Genomic DNA, 6,000 nt, shown 5'->3' on the forward strand with positions numbered 1-6,000 from the left:
ATAACCTGTATTTTTGTAAGCATACTAAAATCTACTGACCCAGAGATGGTGCAGTACAGCACACACACAATCATTTATATTATATTGTATGTTTAGGTGTGTGTCATGTATGTGTTTCACTTTGAGAGCAGGCAACTAAATTTCATCTTTGATGTGTGCCGTTGTGCCCACAGTAAAAAAAATGACAGTAAAGGTTATCTTATAGGTTATAAAAACATGCAATGATTTTTAGCATAAGATAGTAATCTCTATATTTTCTTATATGGAAAATAATTATTCTCAACAACATTTCAGTTATTCATTAAATACAGAGTGAAAATTATAGCAATTTTTATTTACAAACTGAATCCAGAGAATTTCAATCTTTGGGTCTAGATGGGATTGTACTGCAGTTTGGGAGTCATCCTGAATTCATGTCTCCTGGTTGAAAAATATGTAGCAATCATGACACAGCTTTAATATAAATAATGTGCCTGTTGCACCTATTACTACACTGGGAGGCCCTACTCAGAAAATCATGGCTTAGTCATCTTCCTTTTTGATTGTGGCTATGTGGATATGTTTTTGCCTTTGAAGACCATTCAGAAGCTACAGCTAGTACAGAATGTAGCAGCATAAGTAATTTATTTATTTATTGTATTAAATTTGGAGGTCACCAACTCCAAACTGATTCTAGATAGTTTACATCAGACATGTCAAACTTGCGACGTCACGTGACATCGCGCAATGTATCGGAGCTTTTTCGCCGTTACCGGCAATGGAGTGGGCACGGCTCCGGTATGATGAAACCGGCCTGTGGACTGGCAGTTTGACACCCCTGGTTTACATTATAAAATGAAAAACAAATCTGTCCTACGAAATTGCATTTGAGAATTGGATAGGACCACCTTTCAGAGAACTTTTAAGAGGCAGCTTTTTACTCAAGGCATGTAGTCATAAGATTGTGTGCCTCTCTTGATTGCTTTAGTGATATTTTTACATTAGTTGAAGTTGTCTCAGATATGTTATGTTTTATATTTATAATGTGCTCTTTGTGATTTTGTCATTCAGTGTTTATATAAATCACATGCATGTTATATAAAGTGATGCTTGGTGTTGGAAGATTAAAAATATGCTTGGGTCAATATAATTGCATGGTTAAGAGATTTTTGTTTGGAATACTGTATTTGAATGCCATTTTATAATTCCTGTTTTGGGGTATTTTGCTTTTTATGAAACAAATATGCAATTCATTGTGTTTAAATTATAACAACGATCCTATAGAATACAGATCCATATGGCACACCATTAGTTCTACCAATTGATTGTAGTTTAGTTGTAAGTATTAATCAATCATTATGGTGATAGACCAGCATAAAGAAGATGGGATGCAAACAATTTTTAAACTAAAAAATATTAAAACAAAAATTACACAAACTAAAAAAAGAACAAAAAGTACATTATACAAGTAGTCCTTGACTTAAGACCATAATTGAACCCAAAATTTATGTTGCTAAGCGAGACAGTTGTAAGTGAATTTTGTCCCATTTTATGACCTTTCTTGTCATAGTTAAGTGAATCATTGCAGTTGTTAAGTTAGTAACAAGTGAATCAGGATTCCCCATTGACTTTGCCTCTCAGAAGGTTGCAAAAGAAGATCACATGACCCCAGGACACTGCAACCGTCATAAATACAAGTAAGCTACTAAATGTCTGAACTTTAGGCAAAATCCGTCTCTAAATAATGCTTCACAATCACTTTGATTTTCATCACCCATTTGTCTCACTTCCAATCTTGACCATCTCACTGCTTACTCCAAGTTAAGATCTTGGAAATTTCAATTTGGCAGGAGTCTTTGTTTCATGTGTTTGTGAGCTTATGCAAACACTAAAAATAACAAATAAGTAACAGAGGATCCCATTGAAAGAGAAATGTTCATTAATATAGTTGTCTTGGATGCAGGGTACACCTATCAGTGTTCACAAGTGTTCATGATTTTATTTTACATTATTTCTTTTATCTATTTTTTGTCATTTATATTAGTGCTCAAAATAGGCTTATAGGTGCTTACTTATGTATTGTGCTGCACAAAATCATTTAATTAATGTTACAAAGCATTGCTTCCAGGACTTACTAGAGATTTCTCTTCTTAACTTTCCTTCATTGAAAAAAAGTTTCCTTTTTTAAAAAAAAATCAGCAATCCATAAAAGGCAAGATCCTCTTGTTGTTGTTGTTAATTGCAAAGTCGTGTCCGACCCATCGCGACCCCATGGACAACGTTCCTCCAGGTCTTCCTGTCCTCTACCATCTTCTGGAGTCCATTTAAATTCACACCTACTGCTTCAGTGACTCCATCCACCATCTCATTCTCTGTCGTCCCCTTTTTCTATTGCCCTCAATCTTTCCCAGCATTAGGCCCTTTTCCAGTGAATCCTTCCTTCTCATTAGGTGGCCAAAGTACTTGAGTTTCAACTTTAGGATCTGGCCTTCTAAAGAGCAGTCGGGGTTGATCTCTTCTAGGACTGACCGGTTTGAACGCCTTGCAGTCCAAGGGACTCGCAGGAGTCTTCTCCAGCACCATAGTTCAAAGGCCTCAATTCTTTTGCGCTCAGCCTTTCTTATGGTCCAACTTTCACAGCCATACATTGCAACTGGGAAAACCATGGCCTGGACTATACGCACTTTTGTTGGCAGGGTGATGTCTCTGCTTTTTAGAATGCTGTCTAGATTTGCCATAGCTTTCCTCCCCAGGAGCAAGCGTCTTTTAATTTCTTGGCTGCAGTCCCCATCTGATGTGATATTTGAATCCAGAAAAATAAAATCTGTCACTACCTCCATTTCTTCCCCATCTATTTGCCAGGAATTGAGAGGGCCGGATGCCATGATTTTGGTTTTCTTAATGTTGAGTTTCAAGCCAACTTTTGCACTCTCCTTCTTCACCCGCATCAAGAGGCTCTTTAGTTCCTCTTCACTTTCTGCCATTAGAGTGGTATCATCTGCATATCTTAGGTTGTTGATATTTCTCCCGGCAATCTTAATTCCAACTTTTGATTCATCTAGCCCTGCCTTTCTCATGATGTGCTCTGCATATAAGTTAAATAGGCAGGGCGACAGTATACAGCCTTGCCGGACTCCTTTTCCAATTTTGAACCAATCAGTGGTTCCGTGTTCGGTTCTCACTGTTGCTTCTTGACCCGCATATAGGTTTCTCAAGAGACAAATGAGATGGTCTGGTACTCCCATCTCTTTAAGAACTTGCCACAATTTGTTGTGATCCACACAATCAAAGGCTTTTGCATAGTCAATGAAGCAGAAGTAGATGTTTTTCTGGAACTCCCTAGCTTTCTCCATGATCCAGCGTATGTTGGCAATTTGATCTCTAGTTCCTCTGCCTCTTCGAAATCCTGCCTGTACTTCTGGTAGTTCTCGATCCACATACTGCTGGAGTCTAGCTTGTAGGATTTTAAGCATAACTTTACTAGCATGTGAAATGAGTGCAATGGTGCGATAGTTTGAACATTCTTTGGCATTGCCTTTCTTTGGAATTGGAATGTAAACTGACCTTTTCCAATCCTGTGGCCACTGTTGAGTTTTCCAAATTTGCTGGCAAATTGAGTGTAGCACTTTTACTGCATCGTCTTTTAAGATTTTGAATAGCTCAGCTGGAATACTGTCACCTCCACTAGCTTTGTTGTTGCTCAGATTTTCTAAGGCCCATTTCACTTCACATTCTAGGATGTCTGGTTCGAGGTCAGTGACCATCTCATTGTGGTTATCTGGGATGTTAAGCTCATTCTTGTATAGTTCTTCTGTGTAGTTTTGCCATCTCTTCTTAATCTCTTCTGCCTCTGTTAGGTCTCTGCCATTTTGGTCCTTTATCATGCCCATCTTTGCATGAAACGTTCCCTTCATATCTCCAATTTTCTTGAAGAGATCTCTGGTCCTCCCTATTCTGTTGTTTTCTTCTATTTCTTTGCACTGTTCATTTAAGAAGGCATTCTTATCTCTTCTAGCTACTCTCTGGAATTCTGCATTCAATTGGGTGTATCTTTCTCTTTCTCCTTTGCCTTTCGCTTCCCTTCTTTCCTCAGCTATTTGCAAAGCTTCCTCAGACAGCCATTTTGCTTTCTTGCATTTCTTTTTCTTTGGGATGGTTTTAGTTGCTACCTCTTGTACAATGTTGCGAACTTCCATCCATAGTTCTTCAGGCACTCTGTCTATCAGATCCAGTTCCTTAAATCTATTTGTCACCTCTACTGTATATTCATCAGGAATATGATTTAGTTCATACCTGAGTGGCCTAGTGCTTTTCCCTACTTTTTTCAATTTAAGCCTAAATTTTGCAACGAGAAGCTCATGATCTGAGCCACAGTCAGCTCCTGGTCTTGTTTTTACTGACTGTATAGAGCTTCTCCATCTTTGGCTGCAGAGCACATAGTCAATCTGATTTCTATGTTGACCGTCTGGTGATGTCCATGTGTAGAGCCGTCTCTTGGGTTGTTGGAAAAGAGTGTTTGTTATGACCATCGTATTCTCTTGACAAAATTCTATTAGCCTGTGCCCTGCTTCATTTTGTACTCCAAGGCCAAACTTGCCTGTTATTCCGGTTATCTTTTGGCTTCCTACCTTAGCATTCCAATCCCCCATGATGATAAGGACATCATTTTTTGGTGTTAATTCTATAAGGTGCTGTAGGGCTTCATAGATCCTCTTATCCCATGACAATTAAGTTTACTCAAGAACCTTGATGATGAATTTTGTCAAAAAGTACTTGAAAATTCAAGTGTACTTTCTTGATAGTCACCTGTATCCGCGTGCTTGTTGGCTCTCTCAAAAAACTTTATAATATTAATAGAATTTACCTTTACTTAAGCTTGTTCCTTAATGTGCTCATTTTTTTTAGTAATAAATAGTAACCACTTTGTACCTATTTGTCTGGAACAGACATTACATTGATTGGCTTGTAATTTCCTGGATCACTCCCAGGCCCATTTTAAAAATTAGAAATCATATTGGTATTTCTAATTATCTGATATTGAGCCTATTTTGAGGTACAAGTTAGATACTTTGGCTAAGAGGTCAGCAAGTTACATCTGGTTGAACTATGTGCAATGCTTTACATCTGGTTGAACTATGTGCAATGCTTCCTATGAGAACTGATGTTAAAAACAATTTGAACCTTCAGTTGATCTCAATAGATGGAACATGTAAGAGAATCCACAGATCACTGCAAACAGTTCAGGTGACTGAAAAGTTTAGCTGACACTTCTCAAAAGGTCTACAAGTACAGCATTGCTTACACTCTGAATGGGAGACCTCATCATAAAAGTCATTTTCTACTCTTTCATTCTTTCTTTCAAATCATTTACAACCACTTAAGACATCTATGAAGAAAAAAACGTGAAGAAGAACCTTCGGCCAACTGCTAGGCACAATGACCTGGTACCATTGAGATATTGTGTTTGTTAGGGATTCACAGACACATCCACTTTGAGAAGGATTGCCTACACTTTTGCATGTAGGAATTACACCACTTATGGCTGAAGTATAAGTTCAAGTAAGTTTATAAACAACCCTGTGAGATTCAGTAGGTTTAACTAAGAGCAAATGCTCCAAATTTAACCAAGGAGCTTTCATGTTTGAGAGTGAACTTGAACCTGGGTTTCCTAGATGCTAGTCCAGCAATTAAACTGCCCCATCACCACGGCTGCCCTAGTTCCAGGACCACCATCCCTGCTCATTGTGAATGTTACTGTAGAAGTTAACTTAAAATGTCTGTAGGGACCTGATATGAAGAAAGCTGAGGACGCATCTTCAGCTAGTCATTTTCCAATCGGCAGAGAACCACGCTTAGCACCAAATAGGATTTCCGTGTTTCACCTCTTCTGCCTCCACCCCAATACCAGCTGCTTCTATTGCGGCCCTCGTTCTCGCGTGCCCCTTAAGACAGGCAGAGGAGGAGGAGGAGGGGGAAGACGTGGAAGTCCGTCCTACTCCCCCCCAGTACGTGTTGACGTCA

Source organism: Crotalus tigris, unplaced genomic scaffold, assembly GCF_016545835.1.
Source record: "Crotalus tigris isolate CLP2741 ecotype Arizona unplaced genomic scaffold, ASM1654583v1 scf7180000018073.2002930, whole genome shotgun sequence".
NCBI classification, from domain to species: Eukaryota; Metazoa; Chordata; class Lepidosauria; order Squamata; family Viperidae; genus Crotalus; species Crotalus tigris.